The 19,341-nt window shown below is 40.0% G+C and overlaps 1 long non-coding RNA gene across 6 annotated transcripts in view; it reads right to left on the bottom strand.

The window, feature by feature from the left end:
• The window catches only part of LOC106504312 (uncharacterized), a 289,381-nt gene that overhangs the window by 74,841 nt on the left and 195,199 nt on the right, over nucleotides 1-19,341 (bottom strand). The window lies entirely within an intron of this gene.

Below are 19,341 nucleotides of genomic sequence, written 5' to 3'. Positions count from 1 at the left end.
TTAAGAAAAACATCCAGCTTGATATTCTTGAAGCATCTCACCCAAACTATGGCTCACTTTTCTGACCCTGCATTTCCTTTTCATTTCTGGCAACCAAAGATTGCCCTTTCTTATTTTTTCTTTTAACCAGGTCCTGCCTTATCCAGAATCCCTCTATATCAAATCCCATTCAGCTTTGTCTGCCACAGGGCACCAAAAGTGAGGTCTTTTTCTTTAACAACATTGTGGATTTTGCTTATAAAAACCAGTTCTTGCAACAAAGTCAAATTATAATCTAACAGCCAAACGGCAGTGGGAAACATTTCCATCGGCCATGTTCCATAGGCAGATAATTGTGCTGATATACTTTTAGAAGCTGAGTTTCCTTAGTAATAAAGTTGTCAGACAGAACCAATGATTAATCCTCAAAAGGCATAAAAATCCTACTCATTAAGGTGTCCAGAGGTCATCAGATAATATTATACCCTTGGATGGACAGCATGTTAAATATTTGATGATTTGGGGGCTTGGTTTTTGCGTGTGTGAGAAAGATGGGGGTTTTTGTTTTGTTTTCATTTTTATTTTTAAGATTTATTTGTTTGCTGAAACAACACCCTTTTCCCTGGATGGTTTTTCCACAGTCACCCTTGGTTCACTGAGATTTTTTTCATTAAAACAAGTGATAGTTGTCCTTTTTTTTCTCTGAGCCCAAGACTGAAATTGGACTGCAGATCAAAGACCATGGCAAAAAATTCCTGACATAGGAACCTGTCTTCCCCGGCATCCCTGTGCCTCATCCTCTTCCACACATTCCATATAAAGAGACTGTTTCATTTTCCACCTGGCAACGGTTAAATCGCTTTATTCTTCCTCATTAAAACCTCCACGCCTCTTCATTTAACTCATGTTTTAGTATCTTGATTCTGCAGGATCATAAAAACTTTTATTTTTGTTGCCGCCGCTTCTTTTTGCCACAGGGAGAAGTAAAAGAGAAACAGTTAAAGAATAGACCATCACCCCTTCTTTAAAAATATAGAACTAGATTTCTAAAGGAATGAAAAAATACGGTCCTAGTGGGGAAACACTGCAGTCAAATCTGTATGTAACTTGAAATAACATAACTTCTGTGGGCGTGTTTGACATTCCCTCATACCTGCTACAACCCCTGTGAGTCCTCAGTAAATATTAATTATGGATAATTGACAATTCCTTTCTTCCAGAGGAAGCTGCAGAACCAATTTTCAAGTTTCCATTTGGTGCCAGTGCAGCAAAGTGCAGCCCTCAACAAAGGTCTATTCTGTCTGCCTTGGAATGTACACATGATCTTCCTAAGACAAATGAGTGTGTGTTTTTTCTTGTTGTTGTTGTTGTTGTTTTTCTGGGTCCTCCAAAGAAAATCCAGTCCCTACACAACCTACACAAAATCAAAACCTAAAGCAAACAAACAAGTAAACCTCGTTTTTGTCTGTTTTTTAAGGAAAAAGAATTAAGCCACTTAAGAATTAAGCTCCAAACATACTTTCCATTTTACAAGAAGTTCTTCTGATGTGAATGCCTTTTATTGACCATCCTGTAAATGGCTTAAATAGTTCCAATCCCCTAATTAGGAGAATTTAATGGTGGTGGCAAATGCCACCAAAGTGCTTTAGTCTGTTTCCTGCCAGTTCTGATCAATCGGTTATGTTTGCTGTAAATCTAACTGCTTAGTGGTCAGTGAATAACGTGAACTCATGGCCTCAGCTCACTTAAGGAATTTATTTTGCATTGGCCCTGGATGCAATTTTAAAATCTGACACAAACCCAAATGTGTACATGTGTATGTACACATAGACAAAGAAACACACACACATTGTATGTATAACATACATACAGTACATTGTAGATATGATACTACATATAACTGCTTTCATAATTTTTCCAAATTAAATTAGATTTAGCTCTAGAATAGACAGAAAACTATAGAATGATTTCCACTATGCTTTTTTTTTGGTAAATAAAACTTTCATAGAAGTTTTAATCATGATTTTTTAAAAGATTTAATGCATTGACAAATTTTCAGAAATATACCAGTTTTCTCAAGCAAGGTTCACCTCTCTTTGCTTTCTTCATGGTAAACTGCTTACCATCCTACAGCTTCTCTAGGTACCAACCGTGTAATGTTGGACGTGTAGATTGCTTTCATGTGGGTTCATCATTTCAGATGGAGTTTGTGTTTATAAATCCAAATCTCTTAGTTTAGAGTTTAGGTTGTTCCATTTGACCTGCCCAGTTGTCGCTATTCAAACATGCCCAAGTCACCCACTTTCCCTAAGTAGCATGAAGGAATATCCCTACACACCAAGTCAGGTGGGAGCCAGACTAAGAAGGAGGATCCCCCATTGTCTGCTCATGTTCAGGAATTAGGAAGAGTCTGCTCACCTGTCACCTATGAAAACTCACCATTCAGCCAAACGTTCACACTGCCTGTTCATCCAATTCCAAAGATAATGCCCAACTGACAAACTTTCCTCCCCTAGATAATGTGAGCAAGAGTGGTTAACATCCACAAGGAGCTTGCTATGTGCCAGGCACTATTCTAAACACTCGACACACTTCATCTCCTTTAATCCTCATCGAAATCTTGGGAAGCAGGTACCATTATTTTTCTAAGCTGTAGAGAGGAGGAAGTTGAGGTACCGAGATGAATGATAAAGTTCTTTGTTGAAGAGTACAGAGCTTGCTAGCGGCAAAGCCAGTTCAGAAGAACATTCCATTTGTGCTTTTCAGTTACAGGAAACATGACGTGGTAGGAGAGTACAGTTAACCACGTATCATGTATCACATTCCCAAACTCAGGGCTGGAAGCAACTATATCAAGACAGTCTAGAGTGGGAAAAGCGCTGAGCCGGTCATCAGCTGACCTTGACTCTAGCATCACTTCCAACCTCATCTCTAACCAGCATTTAACCTTGAACTAGTCACTTAATTCCTCAGCCCAAATTCCCGATCCTTAGAAGGAGAGATTAGATGTTCTCTAAGGTCCTTTTCAACCTCAAATTTCTATCTCTATGATTAATGGCTGAATGAAATGTCGCATTGATCTAATAACTTGCGTGGGCACTGGCTATGTTAATGTTAAAAATATTAAAGTGAAGGTTTCTGCCTTCTAAGTACAAATTGGCCACAATTTTCTCAGTTCAGCAGGACTCAAACAAAGATCCTGGTTTCCAAAGTTGTAAGTCTTTGATATATATGTGTGTGTATATATAAATATAATTGAATCAACTCACGTTCTTTGACAAAAAACATGCAAGTGAAAACTACCCAGGCTTTTACAGCTCCAGTTTTTGCATTAATTCCTCTTAAGAGAAAGACAGTCTGACATCTCCAAAACATATGACTGATTCAAGGGAATCAACACTTCAAAACTAGAGATGAACTGTGTACTTAACATCTTCTTCAAAATGTCCTTGTTTTCCTTCGAGGATAAATCCCTTGTTTCTTCATTTGCACATATTCTCCCACTAGATTAGTGATCATCGTATTCTAAAAACCAAAGCAGTTTCAAACACTCACTAACCCAAAATGTCTGAAAAACCAGTATTCTTTTTCTTTTGCAGCAGTCTATTTCAAAAGTTTCACTTCCACCGTAGTGAGTGAAGGTCGTTAATCAGCCTATTTTTTCCTTTATTTTAAACTGAATTTTTTTGTTCAGTTTATTGTTATTTCACCTGCACCAAAACTTTAGTTTTTCACCAAGTGGATTTATATGGTTAGAGATATAAACACTGCTTAGAGAACCAAAAAGAAGATTCCCTCTGAATGGAAGAAATGAAGCCAAATAAAAGAAAATCTGTGGATTATTTTAAACCTTCTCACTTTAATGTTAGGAACAATCAGAAGCCACCAAGAATGCAAAAGTGCCAGAGAGGGGTGTAACAAGAGCTTAGAGAAGATGTGGAGAGGAAGAAAGAAGTAAGTACAGGCAGCTCTAGATGTCAGCTGGAGCCACCACAAACCCTCAAAGAGGCAGCATTTCTGGAGAAAAGACTGAAGGCCTTGCAAGGATACATTCAGTCACGCCCACAGCTGTGATGGTAATGGAGCTACAGTAACACATCAAGTAGATCCCAGGATCTGATGAGTTCAAATGTAGTGACAGGCATCTACGCAGCTATGAAATCAAAACAGATGTGTTACTACTGTCATATTCTAAAAGTAACCGCTTTCATGTGCCATCTGCTTCCACACAGCAGTTCATTTAGAGGAGTCATTGATAACTCCCACTTAGAAGGGTAAAGACAGATTCTAAACATGTCCAAGCAACACAGCTACTAAGTAATGGAGCCACTTCTTCCTGCTTCCTCTCTTAAAGAAGACGCCTAAAGTCTTGCTAGCTGAAACCTGCAATAGTGATACATAAGAGCAATGAGGTAGGTAACGGTGATGAGGGCACGGGAACAACATTTATTAAAGGCTTATTCTGCTGTGGGTTTATATAAGTCACCCTTCCTGTGAGGATGGGGTAGAAGGGCAGGTCAGGGAAGACGCCACTCCATGTATGGTGAATCTTAAAACGAGTACGATTTGCCTCATTCCGTCTCTCTTCAGCCCAAGGAAACACAAGGAGGCATATCAACATTTGTAACCTGGACTGGCCAGCATGGAGGCTGTGGGAGCAAGAAGAAGAGGGGGCAATGTCTGGGGGTGCGTGGAGAAGCACTCTGAAGATCTTGCTAACAGATTGCAAGTTGTACATACAGCAGGCAGAGCTGAAGATGAGGGAAAGGTGAAAAGAGGTACCCTAATTTCCCACACCCTATGGACTCCAAGGCACAGACTTAGGGTCTATATTTGGCATTCAGGGAATACTTGTCAAACTGCATTGAGGACTGTACTACTGGCTCATCAATAAAGAGGTGTGTTATCATAAAAAGATGACTTTTATGGTATTAGTAACAGTAGTTAGTGTCATTTTTTTTAGTACCTCTCTCTCAAGGGTCAGGCACTTTGCATAGTTATCTGTTATCTCCATTCCATGCAACAGTCCAATAATAAGACTGTTATTGTGCCTACAAGTCACACATGAAGAAGCCGGATTTATAGTGGTGATGTGACCTCCTAAGGGCAAACAGCTAAAAAGCTGCAAAGCCGAGATTTGAATATTAATTTCTGACGGTCATAGCTATGCATTGTCCACTCTGCTGTTCAGCTCCTCCAGGTGCACTGACGGATTTGGGTAAATCTGTTGAAAATGTTCACCTCCCCTCTGACTCCAACCCACACTTTGTCCCCTAACTGTGACGTGAACAAGCTGAGTGCCACAATGGCAGCTTGGGTTGGAAATGACACGGGATGGTGAGCACGGGGCAAGTAACTGGCCCCCATAGGGAGCGGAACTGTAACGCTGTTCTCCAAATAGTGAAAATGGCACGTGAAAGTAGATGCCGTGAGACAGAACACAAACTGAGAGTGGATTGAGGAGCGTGAGGAAGACGAGAGGGGTGTTAGTGCCCGCAGGTGGTAATGGAGACAGGGCTCCAGGAGACTGCAACCTGTCACGACAGTGTAGGTGTGACCCCCTAATTTTGCAAAAGAAAGAATACACCCGAGTGACAATATACTACCAAAGAAGAACTGGGAATTGGGAAAAGAAAGATCCTGACTTCAATTTAAGAGGACACAAAGCCATAGAGCCTAGAAAAGTTTCCAGAGAAACTGGAATGCCCTGAGCTCCAAAGTTACTTCTCATTCCAAACCATGCACAGTCTAATCCATGTGTTTGCTTAAACTCATGCACTGTGGCGTCTTCAAGCTAAGAGGGGCACTCTTTTGGTTACTATCATCAAGTGATGCTTTCAGTCTTATAGTGGACAAAAAGAAAGGTTTGGGATAAATCACTAGCATATTTGGAAAAGTGAGAGGATATGGGAAAGAACTAAAAACATTTAGGCCAGAAGAAAGAAGTTTGTTACCTGGGTAGTTATCGGTTCTTTTCAATTTTTCCCTCCCCATGACAAATGAGAGAATAAACCTGAAATAAAGAAGCAAGAACAAAAAACAAAACAAACAAACAAACAAATCTCTCTAAACGTGGCTCAAGCAGAAAACCTTAGGAAATTGTCAAGCCTCAATCATAACTTCAACACTTTTTAAAAAAGGAATATTAACTTTTTTCATTGTTTTACCAGTGGGTTTTACTAAAAATATAAAAAAACAAGAAAGTCTGCCAAACAAATCCTGCAAAACGAATCTCCAAAGATGAATTATTTTGATATAACTTTACTACTTGGAAGGATATTTTTTGTCTGAGATTTTACTGAGGTATAGGCACATTATTTTATTCTATTTTTTAATGCCCTATAATAAATTCCATTCTCAGGGAGTGGCTTGACTGCTCTGCAGAAACATTGTCAATATAGAAACACGTGTTCGAGCTTGCAGGAAGATTAAGTCATCTAAGTTCATTTTTTTTTGCATTTTACTGATGGAAAAAAAGTAGCCCTGAGAGACAGTGATTTATATCCTGTCACGCTGGCTGTCAGTGGCAGGAAAGATGCTGGGCCCCATGTGTACCGAACCCATGCCCACTGCTCTGCCCACTATACCATTTGCTAACAATTCTGAACTTTAGTGAAACTGTACTCATGAAAGAACGCCTGATAGAGCGTATACCTCCCACCAACCCCTTTTTGAAAGCCAAGAACTTGACCTCCAAATATTCATGTGACATCTACAAAAAAGAGCGGATTATTTGTAGGAACCAATGAGTGAAGTTTATATTTATAGACATACTATTTAGGAAATATATACTTCAAAAGATGTCCGATTTTCTAATCTTTTTGCCTAGAAAGTATCTTTTCACAACTCTACCCATAACCCTTTAACACAACCATGTGGCCATAAGCCCACTATGCCTATGACCTATGAATGTATAGTTTCTGATTTTGAACACAAAACAAATTAATCCAATTAGAAGTCTTATTCAATATTTTTTAAATCCTAAAAAGTTGAAGGTTGAGTTTTCCTCTCTATATCCTGATTAGAGTTCAAAAGGGAAGAATGTTAAGAATTGAACATCTCCTTACCCCAAAAATTGAATTTCCAAGTCAAAAGGAAACGCATTAAAAATGTTCCAACAGGAGTTCCCGTCGTGGTGCAGCGGAAACAAATCCGACTAGGAACCATGAGCTTGCGGGTTCGATCCCTGGCCTCGCTCATTCAGTGGGTTTAGGATCCGGCGTTGCCATGAGCTGCAGTGTAGGTTGCAGACACAGCTCGGATCTGGCATTGCTGTGGCTGTGGTGTAGGCCGGCAGCTGTAGCTCCGATTCGACCCCGAGCCTGGGAACCTCCATATGCCGCGGGTACGGCCCTAAAAAGACAAAAAAATCAACAAAATAAAAAAATAAATAAAATGGTTAACTATAAAAAAAAAAAAAAAAAAAGTTCCAACAGATTTACCCCAAGCAAAGGCAACTTGGACTTTCACTAGGTCAGACAGCCTTAAATTTAACCTTCGAGGCCAGTCCACCTCTCCAGCTCTCTATCTGCTGAGCTTTCCACCTTCTCCTGGCAGGAGAAGACAACTATGGGTGTTTGAGCTTTAGTGGGGCTGCCTAAGGAATCCTGAGTTCTGCATTTAACAGAGGGTCTGGGGAAGAGAAGAGAGCAGAACAGAGGAGAGCTGAGAGCACCAGTTTCTTCTGCTTCATTCCCTTCAGCTGCCATTTATCTCTATGCCCTTGCTGATCCCTCTCCCTGGAACACACGCTCTTAATCTCTCATCTTTTCCAATTAGCTTCCAAGCCTTCTTTGATCTGTCTACTTTTCCCTTTCAGCAGTGAGATCAGGCTAGCAGTGGCCTCAGAAAGAAGGTCTCAAGTGAGAAAACTAGAAAGAGGAAGATGGAGTTCCCGCTGTAGCTTGGTGGGTTGAGGACCCAACTAGCATCCATGAGGATGTGGGTTCAATCTCACGCCTCACTTGGTGGGTTAAGGGTTCCAGTGCTGCTGCAAGCTATGTATAGGTCGCAGATGCGGTTCTGATCCACATTCCTGTAGCTGTGGTCTAGACCAGCAGCTGCAGCTCCGATTAGACCCCCTAGCCTAGGAACTTCCATATGCCACAGGTGCAGCCGTTAAAAAGAAAAAAAGAAAAGACAAGAAAGAAAGAGGAAGAAAGAAGATCTGATCCAAAATTGGTTTCAGAACCTCTATTCTCTACATCTCAGAAAAACGTGTCCCTTTTTTTCCAGAGCCTCCTGCAAGAGAAGCTCCAGATATAGGTGCATAACCATACTTGAACAAATATCCTAGGCCGCGAGAGCCCACTCTGTGGTTGAATGATTTGCTAAACTCTCGGTTGCTTGTGTTGGTGGATTAAGAATTTTTTTACCAACAATGTCATAATTAGCCCATAGAGTAATGGGAATGTCAGCAGCCAGAGTTCCTGACCTGCTATCTGTGCCCTCTTGTGAGTCACTACAAGTTCACGTAATACAACACCTGACCAGCAGGAAACATTCTCAAGAGACATCTAAGTATCATCCAACCATTCAACATGTAAGCAATCTGTTTGTTTTGAATTAAAGAAAAACGTCTCTAGAGTCGTTCCTCATAAACGGAAGAGCAGACATTGAAGGAAACTATGAATAAGCTGCTTTGACTTGGAAAAAGGACATTGAGAAAAGGCCAAAAGAGGGGCTTTTGTGGGGTTTTGCCCTTTAATTGATGTTCCAAGTTGATTTGAAACAGGCCAACTGCTTTCATGCATACATGTTAATAGGCTGGTGCTCGACTCTCTTGAATCAAAACAATCCAACTAGTCTATACCAGCCTCCTAAGAGACTCATAAACCTTGGATCTCGTATAGCTCAATCTGTCATTCAAAGAATAAACCTAGTCTATAGGATAAATGGCCCTCAAGCTTTTGTGTGACTATTGTGAATACACAGAAGTTTATTCCATCCCAAGTTAACTTATTTTACTGTTGGTCGAATCAAATTGTTAGAAAGTTCAGAAAGTTGTCATATATTACACCAAAATATAATTCCTTCTAGTACCCATACCTTGACCCCAGGTAAGCTCTCTGGAAACTATTATCCAAAATGTCTAAATCTTTCACATGATAGGTTTTCAACTATTTGGAGATAAGTCTCACTCTTTCAAGAAATCTCTTCTCAAAAAAAAAAAAAAAGGGTCATTTTAGATCATATTTGATGATATTATCCAGAACTTTCAATATCACATTACTCTTTGCCCAGCAATAATTTGTAAAAGAGTGCACCAAAAATGTAACACAATTCTCTAATATTGTGTCCTTTAATCCTTTAAGCCATGTAAAAGCACTTAAAAGAATGTCTGAGACTTCATGGGCACTCAATAAATGTTTTCTCTTTATTGGTTCCACCAATTTGGAAATAGGCACAGCTTTAGGAATTGGGAATAGAGCAGTAAACAAAACACAATCCTTATTCCTTACAACTTACTCTTGTTTATTATTTGACGTATCGGAACACTGGTTCAAATAAACCCAGGGGTGTTTAAAATGTCATTTAGAGGTACAGTGTCAGACATCAGAAGACAGGTACTTAGTTGGATATTTTTCAGACAGGTGATCATTCATAAACTTGAGATCACTTTAATTTCCTATGTCTTAGAGTTGTTGGAAGATAAATGAGATAAAACCTCTTCTGGCTGTAAATATCTAGAATAATCTGTAAAGTGTTCCACTATCTGGTTCTGATCTTTTTTCCAGATTTAAATCTCAGTGTTTTCCTTTCGCTTCCTAATTGCTACTTAATTTTTCCAACATTCCACTGGTTTGCATGACTCTACACTCTTGCCAGTCCCTCTCCTAGAAAGCACTCTGTAATTTCCCTTCCTGGACCAGTCTTCCTCTTTTTCACTTCAGCTCAAAACACATATGAGATTCAAAGCCTTCTTTGGTCTGTCTGCATTTCCCCACAAAAAATTTGTAGTTTCCTTCCCTGTGTCTACACTATTTTTTTTAGTGATTATTTATTATCAGTATTTCACTGATACTACTGGTCTTCTCAGATCATAATTATGCCTTCATTTGTCTGTCTATAGTAGGGGAACATAAGTTTCTTGAAAGCAAAAACAATGTCTTACTCATCGTTTGCATTTGGAAGTTTGGAAAAATGAAGACTTGTTAAGTACACAATAGTGTTCATGAAAGAATTTAGTGAAGTCACTTTGAATTATAAATTAACAACATAGGAGTTCCTGTCGTGGCTCAGTGGTTAACGAATCCGACTAGGAACCATGAGGTTGCGGGTTCCATCCCTGGCCTTGCTCAGTGGGTAAGGATCCGGCATTGCCATGAGCTGTGGTGTAGGTTGCAGGCGCAGCTCAGATCCTGCGTTGCTGTGGCTCTGGCTTAGGTCAGTGGCTACAGCTCCGATTAGACCCCTAGCCTGGAAACCTTCATATGCCGTGGGTGCGGCCCTAGAAAAGGCAAAAGGACAAAAAAAAAATATATGTATGTATATATATATATATATATATAAAGTATTATTATATAAACACATATTATTTCTTGAGTCTACCATTTGATTCTACATGTCCAACAAAATTGATTTAAATGCATATATTTGAAAGCATTAATATAGGAACAAAATGAATATTGGTTAAAGAAAGATCAATTTTATATTTACATGTATTAATAATAGTATCGCCCCTATTATCATAGTTTAAATAGTTTCAATTAAAAAGTATTTAATATAATCCAAAGATATACTCCAAAGTGTTTTAGTAAACTAACCATATGCTCAGAGTAAATTTTTAAAATAAATTTAAATACTACTTACATAATGTGTATGAGCTCCAAAAGAAAAATACGTTGGTCATTTCAGTCTTTTGTACCTATTTTAAATTCTGTTAGTGTATTTATTTCATTGTAAATATTTTTGAGGGTATTTATGCATTTTGCTTTTGCCTTTGGTTATGTGGTTTGGATGTCAACAACTTCCCCGCAAAGCACCAGTATGCTAAGTTTTAATGTCACGATCCCAGAATGGGTTATTCAACTTTAATCCTGTTTTCAATCTCTATGTGTACAGCAGTATTTTTAATAGAGAATTAGAGAGAAAAAAATAAAATAACAATGATTAGAATTAAAGTGAATAGCAAGAAATACAGTATATAGATACCTAGATACTTCTAATAGATCAGATTAAATGTCAGCATTTAAACATTTTAGATAAATTTCTATTGACAGTATTCTTTATTGTAATAAATTATAATAAATACTCAAACTAAACACAGAAAATTCAAAATGCCAAGATATTTATCAACTATTACTTTTAATTAATTTTATTATCAATAGGAAGGACCACACAGAAAAAGCGTGAATAATAAAAAAATTTCGAAAGGTAAAGATACTCCCTGAAAGAATACAGCCTAAAAACTGTAACATGCTATTGACCGTGGTTGAGAAGGAAAGAGGAGAAAATATTCAGGTCAATACGGTTTTGACCTCCATGCTTACTGAGTGAAATCTTCATGTATAAACAATGGGACGCTGGATTTCTTTGTCCCAAAAAATCTGTAGCTAAATTCAATGCCCTGAGATCTCCCCAAGGCCCTTGTTAACCCAAGGGGTTAAGCACACCCTCCTCCTATAATTAAATACATTTCAATCATCTGCTTTTCTTGATAACAGAGGTAAGACTTCTCTGCTTGTCTCCAGCTTAGGTTCCTTCTGGCCAAATATTACTATGGTTTTCGTTCCCCTCCCAGCAGCTCCCAGCTTATGCCCTCTTCCACTCATTGCCTACAGGTAAATGAGACTCTCAAAGCCAGGGGTGAGGTTCACAGTCTCTCTGGACTCTCACCCCAGACTTCTCTCAAGGCAGATGACCCATTCTGAGTTTTCCCTGTAGCAGGTGCGATACCGTCACTTAGGAGAAATGTGTATTTGGTTGTCACCCCATTTCGAGCACAGAGCTCCAGGAATTTCCTAAGTGATGCGAGAGATCAAGGCGTCTTTTGTTTTGTCAATGAGGTGGCTTTTGGACCACAGAAAGGATGAAGGGACAGTTGCCTGGAGGACTTAACGTTGTAATTAGAGAGTTAGAATCAGACCCACTTCCCTGACTTCAGGGGAGGGCAGAGGGTCGGAGGTTGACTCTATCACCAGTGGCCAACAATCTAATTGATCATCCCTATGTAGTGACACCTCCATTAAAAACCAAAGGACAGGTTCACAGAGCTTCCAGGTTGATGAACACACAGAGGTACCGGGAGAGTGCTGCCCTAGTGGGGAGCACGGAAGCTCAGCATCGCTTCCCGTATACCAGGCTCTATGCATCTCTTCATCTGACTGTTGGTTCCTATTCGTTAATACCCTTTGTAATAATTTGGTAATTTAGACAGTAACCAGGTTTCCTCTGAGTTCTGTGAGCCACTCTAGCAAATTAATCCTATCTAAGGAGTGGTTTGTGGGAACCTCTGGGTTTTACCTGGTCAGTCAGAAGCACAGGTAGCCACTTGCACTTGCACCTGCACCTTGTGTCTGAATTCCAAGGTGAGAGTCCTGGGAATCTCCAATCCGTAGCCCATTGGTCAGAAGCCCAGGCGATACCCAGGCTTTTGACTGTCATCCCCAGGTAGATGGTGTCATTAGTGGGTTGTTGGTTGGGGGAAACCCCCACTCCACATACTGGAATTGGTGACCAGAATTTTAGTAAGTAAAAACCAACATGGTGCTGCCTCCTTGTGCCGGTTGAAGGTGGAGACAATACCAGGCAGATATAAATAGAGACTATTAAAGGGAAGCCCCTACGTATGAATTTGTGGCTGGCTTTGGACATGTACATCTGTTTTGCTTCAAGGCCATATAACAAAAATGAAAACCTAGGGAAACTGTTAACAAAGCAGCATTTCCAAAGCTGGAGAACGTAAATTTATCTTAGAGAAGGGCCTAAAGGTGTGAAGGATAAAACACAAATGTTATTCTTGAGTAAACAGGTCAACTAGGACTTGAATTTTCCTTAAGTTGACAGCTTTAGAAGGTTAAATAGCATCATAGACTAGGTTTACATCTGCGTGAAGGTTAATTTGGTGTTAACCTGACTGGGCCATGAGATGCCCAGATGTGTGGTCAAATGTTCTGATGGTTGGTGAGGGCATTTCTGGATGAAATTAATATTTGAATAGGCAGACCTGTTCTGGCTGAAACTGACATGTGAATAGGCAGACTGAGTAAAGCAGATGGCCCTCTCTGATGTGGGTGGTCTCATCCAATCAGCTGAAGGGCTAACAGAACAAAAAGCTGACCTTCCCCTTAATAAGAGGAAACTTCCTGACTGCTTTGAGCGGGGAGACTGGTCTTTTCCTACCTTTAGACCCAAACAGAAACATGGGCTCTTCCCTGGTCTCATACCTTTCAGCTTTCAGGCTAGAACCTAGCCAGGCTTCTATAGCTCTTAGGACTTCTCAGCCTCTATAATCGTGTAAGCCAATTTCTTATAATAAATTTGTATCTAGGAGTTCCCATTGTGGCTCAGCAATAACAAACCTAACTAGTATCCATGAGGATCTGGGTTCAATCCTTGGCCTCGCTCAGTGAGGTAGGGATCTGGCATTGCCGTGAGCTGTGGTGTGGGTCGCAGACGAAGCTCAGATGCCTTGTTGCTGGGACTGTGATGTAGGCAGGCAGCTGTAGCTCTGATTTGACCCTTAGCTTGGGAGCTTCCATATGCTTCAGGTCCATAGGTCCAGCCCTAAAAAGTAAAAAATAATAATAATAATAACAATAAAATAAATAAATAAATAAATAAATAAAAATGTTTAAAAATCTGTATACATCTATCTTTACCTCTTAATGGTTCTGTCTGGAGAACCCCAATACTAATACAATCAGTGTCAAGGATCTCTATTTAAACTTCCTAGCCATTAGTTTCCAATGGCTGGTAAAATATTTTACTTGTAAAATAAGGGATTTTCATTAGTTTTGAGCTTCTTTCAGTCATAACTCTATTCTACAGTTTTATAATTCTGTAACGAGTCAAATGATCCTATTTCTCTGGTTTTTATTGAATGAGGACTTAGCATGTCCCAACACTTCTTGTCTATTTCCTAATTTCCTTTGACTAGAATTTGAGGTATTGTTACTCCTTATTTTTACAGGTGAAAATAGAGAGACATTCCACAGTCTGCCCAACATCTCAAGGCTTGTAAATGGCAGAGCCAAGAGAAGAACCCAGACATATTGACCTTCTTCTGGGTTAATTTAATTTTGATTAATTAATTCATTTAAATTAACCTTTCTGTGAATTTAAATAAAACAAAACATAAAAACAACTTGAAAATGTTAAAAAAAAAAAAAAGTGGTGGCATCAGAAATGAACTTTTTGGAACAACTCATTGGGACAACTCCTCAAAATTTACTTTTCCTCCTCAAAAGCGTTAAGTTCTGTTCACAGAACAGTCTCCTGGGCAGCCTTCAGTTTTCTGAAGGTGACTATTATTTTCATGCCCAAACACTAACCCTTCAAGCTCGGACACACGCATTCTCACATGAGGAAAAGAAGCCCTGCCTAATAAAAGGAAGAGATTTACGTGACTTCAGGCAAATACCCTGTGTGCATGCCTTTCTCCAAAAACTCATTAATGAAAATTAGTGTTCCTACTTCCCTGACTTCATTTGGTAGGCCTTCTTTTTTAAGCAGATGTACCTACCAAATTGTTTGGTTTAGAATATTATTAGCATTCGCTATATTTTTGGATTTTTTTTTTTGGGGGGGGGACCTTTACAGGGCCGAACATATGGAGGTTCCCAGGCTGGGGTGAAATCACAGCTATAACCGCCGGCCTACACCACAGCCACAGCAACATGAGATCTGAGCCATGTCTGCGACCTACACCACAGCTCAGGGCAACGCTGGATCCTCAACCCACTGAGCGAGGCCAGGGATGGAACCTGCGCCCTCATGAATACTAGTCGGATTTGTGCCCACAGCACCACAATGAGAACTCCATATTTTTGGATTATTTGGGGAAGCAGGAAGAAAGCAATTTTGTTTGAAAATACACCTACAATCATCAATAGCTATATGACAATAATGGCTACTATTTATTGTCTCAGGCTTACTACAGTGACTAATGGTTACTGTGTGGCGTGCTCTATGAAGTTTCTTTCTTCCTTCCTTCCTTCCTTCTTTCTTTCTACAAATTTTATTGGTGTATAGGTGATTTACAACGTTATGTTAGTTTCAGGTGTACAACAAAGTGAATCAGCCACACGTATACACACATACCCCTTCTTTCTCAGATTCTTTCCCCGTATGGGCTATCACAGTGCATCGGTCTGTGTCACCAATCAATTTTGTATGTAGTAGTGTATACATAACAGTTCCAACTTCCCAGTTTATCCCTTCCCTCAGCGGTTCCCCTTAGGTAACCCTAAGTTTGGTTTGAAAACCTTTGAGTCTGTTTCTGTGTTGTGTATAAGTTCTTTGAAAACATTTTTATTAGATTCCACATATTAGTGATCTCACATGATATTTGTCTTTGTCTGACTTGAAGTAAGCACTTTTATTATCTCCACTTTACAGCTGGGAAAAAATGGAGCTTAGAGAGGTTAAATAATGACTGAAGAGCTGAAATGTAACTAGTTTAGAAAGGACAGCTAAAATTCAAGAGATACTTTTTAAGTCCGTGAAGCATAAAAATTACTAATTTTATGATACTCTGACAGTGTGCCTTTTAAAATTCTGTAATTACTGCAGGTAGAGCATGGATCCTCTCAGAATTATTGACCCCTTTTCTATTAAGTCAAATATTGAGTAAATCAATGTCTTTGGCTATTCCTTCCCTGATTAAAACATACTTTCTTATTATAAAATATTCTAGAGGGATACACATTTAGGGGACTAATCACAGGTACCAAAGCCTGCCTCCGCTAAGAATCTGTGCTAGAAAAGAAGCCCAAATCAGCTTCAACCCTCTCCTGTTTTCCATGATTTCTTACAATTTCTGAACAGAATCCATTATTTGATAAGCCAAGGGGAAAGCTAAGTATCCTTTCCAATAGACGGATAAATTCTCCCATGTAATCCTCTTCTTTTCAGCTTGGAAATCCCGTCACTCCCAGCCTCTAATTTTTAAGGGGTTTGAGACAGAAAGGAAGGTGCAGATTAGGTAAAAACCTGAAGCACAAAAGGATAACCTTTTGTGTGTATCAAAGCTTCTGCTTCTACGCTGAAGCAGGATGGATTTCCCGGGAGGAGTAGGAGGGGAGACCCTCACGCTGCCAGGGGCACAGAAGTGCCAGGATGGCTGAGTGGGCAGTTTGCTTGGCTCTGGGATGATGGGTTTGGGCACCAACACCCCCACCTTGCTTCTGAGCAGGGCGGCAGCCTCTCTTCAAACAAAGCACTTACAGCCGCACCTGTGGGTTGCCAGCGCCTTCCAGGGTAGGTTTCTGGCTGCCAGACAAAACTCTGACGGAAGGTTCATTTAATAAATGCTTCCAAGTCAAAAAGCCATTTTTACTGGGCTGGTTTCAAGCAAATCTCTGCCAAGCCTTAAATTCCTCATCTCACACTGCCATCTACTGTCTCAGGCCTGGCGCTCTGAAGAAAGGACCCACCAGGCGCCTGAAGAGGCCTGAGCCTAATTCCTGGATGCTCTTTTCATGCCTGGTTTCAGTGCTAACCGAGAATGGTCATTTCTATGGCCGCCAACAACACAGCTTTTCACTCTGCAGATGTATAAAAAATGCACCTGGATCAGAACCATGCTGTCTGACCCCATGGGGGGGGGGGGAAGAAAGTTATAATTCTTATTTTAAAACAGTTCAAACCATCAAATAATAGGGACAACAGACCCCAGAGATCTTGACTGAGAACCACTGCCTCACTGTTTTCGTTGGACAAACAAAGCTGTCTGGAACTGGCTGGACTACGTTAGCATTAATGCAGCCCTCCAGGTCTAAGGATGCTACAGACCTGGGCAGCTAACGAGAGTCTTTGCAAATAAATGGCCAGGCTTAGGCAAACGGCAGGGTAGCCACCAAAGTCTAAAGTATGGTCCCCCGTGTTGATTTCCCATGGTTGATACATCCGTCTGTGGTCTCCCAACATCCATTTCTTCCTTTCACTGCTGGTGAGATCATTTTTTCCAAGACTGGGCTCTTTCACTTTTAGATCAGCTGCCTCAGAACCAGATGCCTCACTCTTGCCTTCAAAGAGGGAATTCCCAACTGTCTCTGCCACGAAAAAGCATTTTGCTGATATCACTACACTATTCACTCACTAATCCATCATGCACCATCTTTTCGTGATTGTTATTGTTGCTGTTTTGTTTTCTAGAAGAGGCAACACAGAACAAGTCCTGTTTTAGCAGGAGTTATTCTCCATCATGGCTTTGCCACTTAGCCCAGGGAGGCACGACTTTTGGGTAAGACGCTTGATGTTTGCAAATCTCAATCTAAGCGGTACTGTCCGGAAACGAAGGTAATTATTCTTTCCTTTCTCACACCAGAGGTTGAAAGCGTATAATTTACCTAGGCTATACAAAAGGGATCTCTCCTTAACATGGATACTGTAAATTAGCTTTTCATATGTATTTTTCTTTCCATTTAACTTGTTACCTCCAACTGCACCCCGGAATTTAGACCTGTGTCTCGCATGAAATTGGCATTTCTGAAACATCTGTGGAATGACTGATTCATAGATGGATATGCGCTGGATTTTCTAGGAAATTCCAACTATCTTCCTCACAGCCCTGGGTTCTCCAGATAGGATTAACGTGAATTTTTCATAGTAAATAATGCCCTAGTAAACAGAAAAGAGCTCAAAGGACAAAGTAAGATCTTGTTGATCGAAAGCCTCCTCATACTTTTACGATTCTAATTCCCAACAGTCATTTCAATGGCTCTCAAATATATGTTTGAGAAGTTATAAAAAATAGAACAAGAAGATAAATTTATTCGCTTTGAGTTGAAAAATAGCAAGCGTTTCCTCTTTGAAAAAATCATAATTGAGCAATTAGAGAAAAAGCAGAATTTCCAGAGAGGTAAAAGTAATTTTTAAGCCACCCATTACAAAGCAAACAATTTAAAATTTTTAAAAACCAACTCAGAAATACATTTTTAAAGAACAGTACATATTAACAAAAATAGTTGTGTGTGTGTGTGGGTGTGCATGTGTGTCTGTGTACTGAATATTTCAGGAAGTAAGGAATCTATCTTGATGTGTATAGATTCGTTTATTTCTATTTGATTCTAGCTACATACTCAGAAGCTACCATGGGTTAGTGTTACAGCAAAAACAAGACAACAGGGGAAATTGACGAGGTAAAGAAATGGCTTTTGATGGGCTCAAACTCATGCCACTGACTTATCACTGTCACACTAAATGATGAAAATATCTACTACTAAATTTGTACTAAATTCCTAATTCCTGTTGCTTTTCCTTTAAACTAATGAATGCTATTCTGCTTACCACTCATTAAGTCTACATATGACATACTTTAAATGGGCTCCCCTGGGAGACTTTGGTGACACAAAATAGAAGGGAGAAGACAAGAAACCAGGAGGTCAGAATAGGACATAGGGGATTATTCTGGCTGCAGGCTCGCTTGCCAAGGGGCCAGCCAGTGATCTAAAATCACATCGTCAGCTGTGCAGCTGTCAAGCCAGATTCTGTGCCTCAGGAGCTACCACTGAGCCGGCTTTGGCTCTGGATTCGGTAGAATGGGTCCCTGCGGGTGGAGGAGCTCTGCACAGGGACAACGGGGAGAGAAAGCATATAGCTAGCAGTCCCCCAGCCTTAGACTGGGCACCAGAATCCCCAGGAAGGCGTATTAAAACGCAGATGGCTGACCCCATTTCTGGAACCTCTGATTCAGCAGGTCTAGAGAGGGGCCTACTATTTACATTTCTAACAACTTCCCAGGAGGTGGTCCCTAGAACAAACTTGACTTTGAGTAAAGCCACTTTGGAGACCTCCGCCTCTTAAAGGCAGGCTGGACTATGTCACCATTATTCTGAGTATTTCTGAAATGCCTCAGCGGAGTATTTCTTCCTTCCCTATTTAAACTGTGTATAGTAGTTGGACACTCTTGTTTATTTTGAACCATAAGCCATGCTGAAAACAATAAGGGCATTCAGTCTCAATAGTAGAACCGGAAAGGGGAAACAAAAACTTACAGGCAGGACTTTTTTTTGTTCCAATTTATCTTGGCTTCCTTCTTCCTTATTCGACTATGCTTTAATGATCTTCTGCCTCTCTATCTCCCTTCTTAAGAAAAAGGATTCCATCTTTCATTTCTAAAGCACTAGTACCTGGCCTAATCCATCAGCGCAAACCAGAAGCTCAATAAAAGTTTGTAGAATAAATATTTAAGTAAAG

The sequence above is a fragment of the Sus scrofa genome, chromosome 7 (assembly GCF_054392235.1).
Source record: "Sus scrofa isolate SSC_HxYL_T2T_F1_AM1 chromosome 7, Sscrofa_HxYL_maternal_Yorkshire_Landrace_v2.0, whole genome shotgun sequence".
In the NCBI taxonomy this organism is placed as follows: domain Eukaryota; kingdom Metazoa; phylum Chordata; class Mammalia; order Artiodactyla; family Suidae; genus Sus; species Sus scrofa.
The sequence above is the reverse complement of the archived record's forward strand: the minus strand, read 5'-3'. Positions and strand labels throughout refer to the sequence as shown.